Genomic DNA, 12,449 nt, shown 5'->3' on the forward strand with positions numbered 1-12,449 from the left:
GCCTCCTGACAATGTCCTTTCGTGAACTAGAGCTGTGAACAGCCCTGACCCATGCAGCCCCCATTCTATTGCACGACCCTGCCCTACCAGATGTTGCTCCTTCCCCCCACAGCTTCTCCCCACAGCCCCGTGGGGATCTCCCCGGGCAGGCTGAGCGCTGACCCTGGCAGGCGGCAGAGTCCCTGCCCCGGCACAGCCCTGGGGTGCAGGGACCCTGCTCTGCAGGACAGCCCTGGGCACCCTTGGCTGCAAACCCATCTGCTTTGATTTTCAAAATAGCTGAAGAAGAGTCCCCTCCATAGCGATCCCACAACTGTGGCTGATCCAGCTTCAGGAGATGCCTCCCAGAGCTACAGCTGCATTGCCCTGCACCCAGAGACTTACCATGGCAAGGGCTGCAAAGATTTCTCCTCCAGTGAGCTCTCAGTCATCCTCCCCATCCTGACCACCTTTCATCTCTCTCTGCCTTGCTCGTCTCCCTGAGATCCCCAGGCAGAGCCCTCAGCCCTGCTGCGCTTTGCAGAGGAGCTGCTCCTGGGCAGAGCTGTCTCTCTGCAGCGCTGCCGCTTGCCATGAGCTCCCTCTGTCCCAGGAGCCCAGCCCAGCTCAGCAGCACAGGAGCAGCCCAAGGCGCTTTAATGACCCCTCTGGTGGGTTTGCTGCTGAGGCCATGAACCTCAGACTCTGGAGGAAGCTGAAGAAACCTCTCAAGTTGTCAAAGTCATATTCAAACTCCAAAGTTTCTTGTAATGTTAATGGGTCCCACTGAGAGAACCTACTGAAAAACCATCCCCAGGGTCTAGTCAGAGAAAAAACTGGAGGCAGAGATGACAGGTCAGGACAAGCAAAGTAAAGGTGGCTCTAATGCTGAGCAAACCTGGATGTGTTTCATTAACCAAAGGGCCAAGCCCTGACCCCCAACCCTGGGAAGGCAGATCCTGTCCCTCCCACGTTGCCCAGGGCCCTTCCTGGGACAGTGTGATGTGGGGCTGTGCAAGGCCAAGGGCAGGACTATGGTCCCACACCTCCCAGGTTCCTGGCTGGGGACAAGGAGGCCATGAGGCCCCTGTGCTGTAAGGACAAGGTGTCTCCTCACAGGCATCAGAGCTGGAGACAACAGCCACAGCCAGGGGGAGAAGAAGCTCCAGCTGTTAGTGTTTACATGCAGACGGTTTATCCTGATGAGGGTGTCTATCCCAAGATAACATCATGAGGAGTTACAGGACACTACGAATATCACCTGCAGGAGAAACTTTGCGGTCTTGGGGGGCTAGTGCTCGTAATGCCAGAGGTCTGGACTTAGAGGGGAAGTTTCCCTTCATGTGGGAGAACATCAGGAATGTGTGGAGCTCTGCCTGGGGACAGAGAATATCAGCTGAAAGTTGAGGAGTCAGCATGAGAGGGCAGAACAACATGGGCAATGTTGTGGTGGGTGGACATCAGTTGCTGACTCACTGATGAGGAAGAGGAATTAGATGAGGCCTCCTTCAGACAAAGGAAAGAAGCCTCATGTTTCCAGGCAGTGTCCTCGTGGCAAACCTAAGATATCCCAATATCTGCAAGGTACCAGCCATGCAGGAGGGTTTTGGAGCTCATGGACAACATCTTCCTGACATGGGTGGCTGAGGAGTCAGTGAGGTGAGGTGCCCTGTGGGACTTCACACTTACAAACCAGAAAGGGTTGGTCAGGGGTGGAACAGTCAGGGATGGGAAAGTGGCATTGAGGCTCCTGGAAGATGATAACAAGGCAAAGAGCAGGATTTCAGTAGAGCAGGCTTTGGCCTGCTGAGGGACCTGCTTGGGTCCTATGGGATATGACCTTGGTGTTTGCAGCGGTTTTTCTCTCACATTTCCTCCCTCCTCTCTCCCACCTGCTGTTGTGCAGCGTTTTTTACCCTTTCTCAAATACAATATCACAGAGGCGCTGCCAACATCCCTGAGTGGCTCAGATTTGGCAAGGAGTGGGTCCATCTTGGAGCCAGCTCATATCGGCTCTGTCTGACATCAAACTCCTGTTGTCTTCCCAGAGAGGTGACAACTGTAGCACGCCCACACTCACCCCCAGTTCCAAGACTTTGCCATGTAAACCCAATACAGGGTGATAACGTGTTGGGTGTTACAAACTACTTGACCATGGGGAAGAAATGGAAAAGTTCTTCTGTTAGTAACCTGAGGAATTCACAAGTCAATGAGTAGGTTCCTATGGGGAACTGTCATTGCCCTGGCCATTAATTGCACTGGCCAGGCAAAGCAGCAGGTGCCAACAGTCCAGAGGATCTTGGGACAACTTCTTTACGTGGCTGCCTGGTGGGCCAACAAGGGTGATGCTCACCTGGATCTGGAACTGGGAGACAAAGAAGAGCTGGTGAGGGATGTGAACATCAGTGTCCACCTTGGCTGTGGTGACCAGGCAACAGTGGGATTCCAGGCACCAGAGGGGAGGGAGGAAGGCCAGCAGCAGAGCACAGGCTGGTGGGCTCCAGAGGAGAAGACACGGACATACTGGGAGACGGCGGCCAATAAAGGTGGTGACATGGAAGTAGGTCTGAAGGGTGTAGGAGCTCAGGAAATCCGAGAAGCCTCACAGGACAGCCTGCTCCAAGCACAAGAATGATCTCTCCAAGTACCTATGAAAAGAAGACTTTATGTCATGAGGCTGCTTGTCTGAACGGACAGAGCTCCAGGGCAAAAAGGCAGCACATGGGAGGTGGAAGCAGGTCAAGCTGTAAAGGAGGAATTTAGAATCCTTGTCCATGGATGTGGGGATGATGCCAAAGCTGCCCTGGACTTGATACCTGCAGGGGAGGCTGAGGGCAGCAAGAATGAGCTGACGCTGCTTCCTTATAGTAAAAGAATAGACAGGGCGAACGTGGACCTGCTGCTGAACTTCGTGAGAGTAGAATCAGACAGGACCGATGTACTTCACGGCTTCTTTGCCTCCATCTTCACCAGCAAGGTCTCCTGGGACTTTGTTCCTGAAGGCAGGAGTCTGGAGAACAGCCAGGAGTGGATGGGGCTCAAGTCAGGAGTTACCTGAGCAAATTCAGGCACCATTAGAGAAAAGGAGATGGGTCACTTGACCGGCTCCCTGAACACAAGTATTGCTGTGCTGTGGCACCTGAGATTCCCAGGAACTCCCACCTCTTGGTCCAGAGTTGTGTGACTCCCCTTGAGGTGTCCTGTCCTGTCTCCTCGCTCAAGTGGTGCATCAGGCACCCACTTTTCTGACACATTCAGTCTTTATCAGGAGATTCACTAGATCCATATTGGAGATTGTTGATACCAGCTCTTCTGGAAATGAGGGCATTGGGCAGGGTACGGAAATATAAGAAATTTGTCTTTATTACTATTTATTATGGAAATGCTCACTGTTTGGCTACAGTTCTGAAATGTCTCTAATCATCCACACCAGACTTGACGCCTTTAGGCAAGTGCTGCAGAGAGCCTTTTAAGAGCATTTTGGCTGTTAATGAGCCCTCTGCTGCCATGATCCTGAGCTGCAGCTACTGAAAGAATGAACAAACTCCTAATGAAGTGAAAGGCAGAAACAAACCCCAAGTTTCTGAGGGTGTTTGAGACCCACGAGGGGCCATCGCTGACACAAGCAGTCCCTGTCCCTGGAGGCTGCTGAAGGAAAAGCCTGGAGACAATGGTCAGAGGTGGTAAAGGCGATGTGGAGGTGGCTCTGGTGCCCTGTCAGCCCTTCATGGTTGTTTAGCATCAGAATGGCCAAGCCCTGACCCCCAGGGCCTGGCAAAGGAGACCCTTTCAGTCAAATGTTTCTCAAGGCTCTGCCTGTGGTCACTGGGAGGGTATTTGTGTTTTGGGTGTGGCTTTGGTGCCAAGTTCTGTTGCTTTATCCACAGGGCTCTGGTTTTCTGAGGATTTGGCAATGCCTATGAGGTTCCCCAAACCCATGCAGCTTCTTTCATAGACCTGCAATGGTCACCAATCACCTGAGCTGTCCTGGTCCCAAACTTGCTTGAATCCGCTCTTTGGATCCATGCCCCAGCACTGAAAGCACACGTTCCTTCTTCTGCTGCCCTAAAATAAAAAAGAAAAATCAATCTATTCCACATTAGCACGATCAGCCAATGGTCTTTAGGTCTTCTTCTTTAACACGTTTACTACTATGCATAGACCCGTCCCTTCCTGCACTCCCATGTGTCTCTCAGACCTTTCACTCTTGTCCTCCAGTAATGGGCCAACACTCTAGGAGGCTCGTGCTTCCTCCAGGCTCATGGATGATTCCTGAGGACCATCCAAGCATGGGCAGTGCAAGAGAGGAGCAGAGCAAGGTCAGCTCATGGGCCATGCCTGAGCACAGCCCCCCCAGCAGCAGCCATTCCCCATCTCCCAGGCACAGCCATGCCCACAGCATGCAAATGTCACTGCCATATATGACTAGTCCAAGAGAAGCCTGCCTTCTTTCCAGGATCCCCCAAAGTCTTTCTCCTATTCCTCCTCCACCTGCAGACATCAGCCACATCCCACTTGCAGGCTCAGACATGGTTGTAAGGATTTGCTGATGTCATCAGCCATCACCCTTCTCTACCTCACATCCCCTGACCCTCCCACACCACACATGGCCGCTCACTGCTGCTCAGGGCCTCTCACTCTTCAGAAGAGGCCTTGAGCTCCTTGGTTCTTCCTGGTGCTTATTATCATCTTCCTCCCTCCCTCCAGAGCTCATGGTGAGATTTCTTGTCCATAACAGCACCTTTATGACCATGTTTTACTAAACGGGTGTCTTTTTGTGAGCATTTGTGCAGAAAGAGTAGTCAGAGGAAAGCACCTAATACATGAAAACTGATGCCAAGTGAAATGCCATGAAGACCTGATGAGTTACTCCCATTGCTGTGTCTCTCCTGGAAGGAGTCTGTCCCCAGAAGGGCATCCAGCCTTTGCCACTCTCTGGAGAGGCACATGAGCAGTGTCCGTGCACCTGGGGGGGAACAGGGTGATTTTTGCCAGACCACCCTTCATCTGAACCACTTAGATATGTACTTACGGATGGGGTGTCGTGCCTTATACTGCAAATACCTATTGGATTGGCACTGGCAGTGGGGCTACCACAGATGCAGACTGCTGTGTTTACAGATATTTATTATTTTTAATACTGACACTCTTAGAGAAATTACACAAACACTTGAATGATTATTGATACATTTTAACATGATTATCCACAGAAGGCCCTGCAGCTTTGCATCTCAAGAAATGGGATGCCAGAGGCCAAGGGCAGGATGGCTTGGGCTCTGTCCTGGCATCTGGAAACTGAAGTGTGCGCCCATCTCCCAACACCTGCCCTGCTCAGTGAAGGCTGTGAGAAACTCTGAAGTCACAGCCATGACAGGTATCTTATGTCTAACTGCAGACAGTGTTGTCCTGCCAGCTCAGGACTGGAGCTTCCATCCCTGAAGGTATTGAAAAGATGTGTAGACATGGCGCTTAGGGTTATGGTGTAATGGGTGGGCTTGGCAGTGTCATATTTACGATAGGACTTTATGACCTTAAGGGTCTTTTCCAACCTAAATTATGATTTGAGCTAAAACCATTTCAATTCCCATCACCTCCAACTTCCCCCGAGGTCGGCTGTCGTGTGGCACAACTGGCCTGGCTCTCCAGGCAGGTTGGGCACTGGTTTGGTGCCTGCATTGGGAGTTTTCCCCTTTCTGGGGTAAAAGATCTTTGATGAGAGACAGATGTAGAGATCTGAGTTGCAGAGATTTCAAGCAGTCCTTTCAAAATCTGAGCAGGCTCAGTTTTGGAGCCAGCGAAAAATAGAGACAATCTCAAGGAAGTTTTTGAAAAGTGGTACAATGACTAATAAGAATAACAGGGAATTCCTTGTTCTTGATGATGATGATGCTGAACTAAAGTTTTTTAATTTCATTCCCAACAGTCATTCTTGCTTCTCAAAAGAGCTGCTACGTCTCAGTAGCTGACCTCTTGCATGGAGTTCTTTTTAAGAGCTTTTCCTCTCACTTCTACAATTTTTATCATTTAGAAAGTATTTCTTTGGACAGAATTGCCCTGAAATCACCCCTTTCATACTTTTCCCCCTTTTTTTCTGGTGTGAGTGGAAGTGACACAGGGCAGATTACTTCTTTTTTAGGCAAAGAAGGCCAAGGAACAGATCCCAGGTAGGTGCAAAGGCACAAAGGAAGCCAGAATGTTTATGTGGTGTGCACTGACACACACCGTCACCTGCATTTCCAGTCTCTCAAGTCCCAACAGTGCAGCAGAGACTGGAGTTCTGAGCTCCCTTCATCTGCCCTGTGTGACACATGTAAAATGAAACTACCCCAGTCAAAAAATTGATTTTGATTCTCTTCACAGCCTGAAGCACCACATGGGTCAGGAGACGAGCCAGGATACCCAACGAGGACTCACATGCTCGGCACTTCAAGTTCAGGTGTTCATGGGAATCTCTGCAGACAAGAAATGCCGATTCCTGGGTGCAAGGAGCTGGTCAAGAGCCTCGTCTCCATTTCTGTAACGATGGCTTTGCTGCCTGGCTGGTGTGCAGACTTGTACACGGATGCTGACACCTGTTGAGCAACCTACTCTGAAAGGATGAACAAGGTGGGCATGAGGACAGCAGAACAGAAGAGCCTGGGTGGGGGCAAATGAAAAAGGATGCACAAGATGTGGTCAGGGCTGTTTGGGGGCACTTGTAAAGCAGCCCTGCACCTCATGTGAATTATTCCTGTGGCCAGGGAGAACTTGAAAGCTGTCCCTAAATTGAAAACATGATGGGAATGAATGGACAGCACCATTCAGGCTGGATGGGACCTCGGGAGGTGTCTTGACCAACCTCCTGCTCAAAGCACGGTCGGACCAGATTACTCAGGGCTGTATCCAAACACATCTTGGACACTTTCTGGGGTAGAGTGGATGCGCACCCCTGGGAAACAGCTTCCAGGGCTTGACTGTCCTCAGGATTGGAAAGTTTCTCCCTTTCTATAGCACCTTTCCAAGCCTGACCATCCAGATTGGTTTTTACCCATCTACTTACACACTGACACAGATCATAATAGCCTACCTTGGACACAAGAATATTGTGGGGGATGATGCTGAATGCCTTGCTGACTTCCAGGTAACAGACCACCACTGCTCTCCCCATGTCCAGTAACCCTGTCCTTTCCTCACAGAAAGCAAAGAGGATGGACAGGCACAACCTGCCCTGGGTAAACCCCGTCACCTTCTCTTTCAGACACCCAGAAATGGGGTCCCAGTGGACATGTTCTGGGGCACAGCGCTTAGTTCCCCTGCTCACCCACTGGCCATTTTTGAAAAGTGCACCCAATGTGTGAGAGCTGCCAGTGGTCAGGGAGTCCCCCCAGTCCCCATGAGCTTTCCAAGAAGGTGGAGAGTGGCCTCCCTGTGACATGGTCCTGCTGTCTCAGCTCCTGGGATGCTGCCCCTCCTGTCCCATAGACTGGAAAGGATTGTGTTAGTTCCAGGGACCCCTGACTTGATCCCCATCCACTGCTGGTTGTTCTGCCTCCAGCCACAGAGGCCTGGGAGAGCTTGCTGGTGAAGATGGAGGACCAGAGACACAGAGAATATCACTTCTCTCCCTTATTAAATTAATCACAGAATCAGAGAATCACAGAATGTTAGGGATTGGAAGGGACCTCGAAAGATCATCTAGTCCAATCCCCCTGCCAGAGCAGGAACACCTAGGTGAGGTTTTACAGGAAGGCGTCCAGGCGGGTTTTGAATGTCTCCAGAGAAGGAGAATCCACAACCTCCCTAGGCAGCCTGTTCCAGTGTTCCGTCACCCTCACTGAGAAGAAGTTTCTTCTCAAATTTAAGTGGAACCTCTTGTGTTCCAGCTTGAACCCATTACCCCTTGTCTTACTGTTGGTTGTCACCGAGAAGAGCCTGGCTCCATCCTCGTGACACCCACCCTTTATATATCTATAAACATTGATGAGGTCACCCCTCAGTCTCGTCTTCTCCAAGCTAAAGAGACCCAGCTCCCTCAGCCTTTCCTCATAAGGGAGATGCTCCACTCCCTTCATCATCTTTGTGGCTGCGCTGGACTCTCTCCAGCAGTTCCCTGTCCTTCTTGAACTGAGGGGCCCAGAACTGGACACAATATTCCAGATGAGGTCTCACCAGGGTAGAGTAGAGGGGAAGGAGAACCTCTCTCGACCTACTAACCACCCCCCTTCTAATACACCCCAGGATGCCATTGGCCTTCTTGGCCACAAGGGCCCAGTGCTGGCTCATGGTCATCCTGCTGTCCACCAGGACCCCCAGGTCCCTTTCCCCTACACTGCTCTCTAATAGGTCATTCCCCAACCTGTACTGGAACCTGGGGTTGTTCCTGCCCAGATGCAAGACTCTACATTTTCCCTTGTTATATTTCATTAAATTTTTCCCCGCCCAACTCTCCAGCCTGTCCAGATCTCGCTGGATAGCAGCACAGCCCTCTGGCGTGTCAGCCACTCCTCCCAGCTTGGTGTCATCAGCAAACTTGCTGATAGTACACTCAATTCCCTCGTCCAAGTCTTCGATGAATATATTGAACAGTATTGGTCCCAGAACTGACCCTTGAGGCACTCCACTAGATACAGGCCTCCAACCAGACTCCGCCCCATTGATCACAACTCTCTGGCTTCTCTCCTTCAGCCAGTTTGCAGTCCACCTCACTACCTGATCATCCAGTCCACACTTCCTCAGTTTTGCCGTGAGGATGCTGTGGGAGACGGTGTCAAATGCTTTGCTGAAGTCAAGGTAGACCACATCCACTGCTCTGCCATCGTCAATCCACCTTGTTACGTCTTCATAAAAGTCTATGAGGTTGGTCAAGCACGACTTCCCCTTGGTGAAGCCATGTTGACTGCCCCTGATGACCCTCTTATCCTTGATATGTCTTAAGATGGCACCAAGGATAAGGTGTTCCATCACTTTCCCAGGGATGGAGGTGAGGCTGACCGGTCTATAGTTGCCCGGGTCCTCCTTCTTGCCCTTTTTGAAGACCGGAGTGACATTTGCTTTCCTCCAGTCCTCAGGTACCTCTCCCGTTTCCCAAGACTTGGCAAAGATGATGGAGAGCAGTCCAGCAATGACTTCAGCCAGCTCCCTCAGCACCCGCGGGTGCATCCCATCTGGACCCATGGATTTATGGATGTCCAGATTGCTTAACTGGTCCCTAACCCAGTCCTCATCAATTAAGACAAACTCCTCCATTGCCCTGCCTTCCTCTGGGGCCTCAGGGGTACGGGGCTCCTCAGGACAGCCTCCGGCAGAGTAGACAGAGACAAAGAAGGCATTCAGTAACTCTGCCTTCTCTGTATCTTCTGTCACCAGGGCACCCACCCCGTCCATCAGTGGGCCTACATTGCCTCTGGTGTTAGTTTTATCTGCCATGTATTTGAAGAAGCTCTTCCTGTTGTCCTTGACCCCTCTCGCCAGGTTTAACTCTAAGGAGGCCTTAGCTTTCCTAGTTGCCTCCCTACATCCTCTGACAACAGCCTTATATTCTTCCCAAGTGGCCAGCCCCTCCTTCCATGATCTGTAAACTCTCCTCTTCCACTTGAGTTTGCCCAGCAGTTCCCTGTTTAACCACGCAGGTCTCCTGGCTCCCTTCCTTGACTTCCTGCACATCGGGATGCACTGATCTTGAGCTTGGTAGAAGCAGTCCCTGAATGTTAACCAACTATCCTGGGCCCCTTTACCTTCAAGCAGCCTTGCCCACGGGATTTCCCCCAGCAATTGTTTGAATAGGCCAAAGTCGGCCCTGCTGAAGTCCAGAGTTGCAATTCTGCTCGTTATTCTGCTCCCACCACAGGAGATTCTGAACTCCACCATCTCATGGTCACTGCAACCAAGGCAGCCCCCCACCTTTACTGCTTCAACCAGACCCTCCTTGTTAGCGAGGACGAGATCCAGCAGCACACCTCTCCTAGTCGGCTCCTTCACCATTTGCATCAGAAAGTTATCGTCAATGCACTGGAGGAACCTCCTAGACTGAGGCTGACTGGCTGAGTAGTCCTTCCAGCAAACATCAGGGTAGTTAAAATCCCCCATAAGAACCAGAGCCTGTGACTGTGAGGCCACGCTCAGCTGCCCGTAGAGGCCTCATCACCATCCTCACTCTGATCTGGTGGCCTGTAATAGACTCCCACAACAGTGTCACCCCTGCCAGCCTGCCCCTTAATTCTCACCCACAGACTCTCAACTTGCTCCTCAACCGCACCTGGACAGTACTCTATACATTGTAGTTGCTCTCTCACATAAAGAGCAACTCCACCACCACGCTTGGCTGGCCTGTCTTTCCTGAAAAGGACATAGCCATCCATGACCACATTCCAGTCATGTGAGCTGTCCCACCATGTCTCTGTTAATGCCACCAGATCGCAATCTCCTGACCGAACGCAGGTTTCTAACTCCTCCTGCTTATTCCCCATGCTGCGTGCATTGGTGTACAGGCATTTCAGGGAGCGAGCTGAGTACACCGATTTCACCCCAGGGGCCTGAGGGGCCTCCCGGTCTTTATGGATTCCAGCATGCTGCCCCACTGATGCAAGCCCAGCTACAACCCCATCCCCCTTCGAATCTAGTTTAAAGCCCTCCAAACGAGCCCTGCTAATTCCTGTCCCAGCATCCTTTTACCCCTGTGGGATAAACCTTTCCCACATATCACTGACCGGACTGGTGTCTTATAAAACCAGCCGTTATCAAAGAACCCAAAGCCCTGCCTGTAGCACCAGTCCCGAAGCCAATCATTTACGGACTTAAATTTTCTATTCCATCCCACATCATCACCCAAAAATGGAAGGAGGAAAGAGAAGATAACTTGAGCCCCAGACTCTTTCACCATTCGTCCCAAGGTCTTGAAGTCTTTCTTCATTTCCCTCAGACTACGGGATGCCGCTTCCTCCCCATCTGTCTGGAAGATCAGCAGCAGGTAGCAGTCCGTTGGGCGCACCAGGTTGGGGAGCGCCCTGGCAATGTCCCTGATCTGAGCTCCAGGTAGGCTACAGACTTCCCGATGCTGAGGGTCAGCTCTGCATATCGGGCCCTCCGTCCCTCTCAGAAGGGAATTGCCTACCACAATTACCCTTCTTTCTTTTTTATCGGAGACAGTCCTGAGGCGTGGAGTCGATCGTCTCTTCCTATGTGACCTCGTAGGCGGCCCTTGCACCACATCCCCACCTACATCTTCTTCAATATCCAGAGCCTCAAGCCTATTCCGGAGGGGCACCTGGGGAAGCAAAGCAGGAGGGAGGGGAGTTGCCCGTGACGCCTAACTGGAACTTGCTTCCAACCCTCCTCAGGTTTTTCATCCCCTACCTCTGCCCGACAGCGACAGGGCAGGGGCTGTCTCAGGTCTTCCCTCTCTGCCCGACAGGGCAGGGGGTCCATCACCTTTTGGGGGGTTCCCCCTTGAGGGGAAAATGAAGTCATTACAGGATGCTTTATTTTGTTTAAATACAGACAGATCATGGATCCTCATTTACACAGCCAGTGGTTATAAAAGAAAAGCAGACAGTGAATTAGAAAGCGGATGACAACATTATAACAGTAAAAAAACCCCAACCGATAACAACAGAAAATACAGATGAGAGGCTGGACCTGTAACTAGTGACATTAAAACTGCAATGTAGAAGCAGATGGGCAGTTTATTGCTTCAGAAAACACTAAGATATGAGTTTCCACAGGGCATCCTTGAGCTCCTGGTTCCTCATGCTGTAGATGAGGGGGTTCACTGCTGGAGGCACCACCGAGTACAGAACAGACACCACCAGGTCCAGGGAAGGAGAGGAGATGGAGGGGGGCTTCAGGTAGGAAAATATGGCAGTGCTGACATAGAGGGAGACCACGGTCAGGTGAGGGAGGCAGGTGGAAAAGGCTTTGTGCCGTCCCTGCTCAGAGGGGATCCTCAGCACAGCCCTTAAGATCTGCACGTAGGACAGCACGATGAACACAAAACACCCAAATCCTAAACAGACACTAACCACAATAAGCCCAGCTTTCCTGAAGTAGGTGTGTGAGCAGGAGAGCTTGAGGATCTGGGGGATTTCACAGAAGAACTGGTCCAGGGCATTGCCCTTGCAGAGTGGCAGTGAAAATGTATTGGCCGTGTGCAGCAGAGCAGTGAGAAACCCACTGGCCCAGGCAGCTGCTGCCATGTGGACACAAGCTCTGCTGCCCAGGAGGGTCCCGTAGTGCAGGGGTTTGCAGATGGCAACGTAGCGGTCATAGGCCATGATGGTCAGAAGAGAATACTCTGCACTAATCAAGAAACCTACAAAGAAGACTTGGGCAGCACATCCTGCAAAGGAAATGACCCTGGTATCCCACAGAGAGTTGGCCATGGATTTGGGGACAGTGGTGGAGATGGAGCCCAGGTCGAGGAGGGCGAGGCTGAGCAGGAAGAAGTACATGGGGGTGTGGAGGTGCTGGTCACAGGCTATGGTGGTGATGATGAG

The sequence above is a fragment of the Caloenas nicobarica genome, chromosome 28 (assembly GCF_036013445.1).
Source record: "Caloenas nicobarica isolate bCalNic1 chromosome 28, bCalNic1.hap1, whole genome shotgun sequence".
NCBI classification, from domain to species: domain Eukaryota; kingdom Metazoa; phylum Chordata; class Aves; order Columbiformes; family Columbidae; genus Caloenas; species Caloenas nicobarica.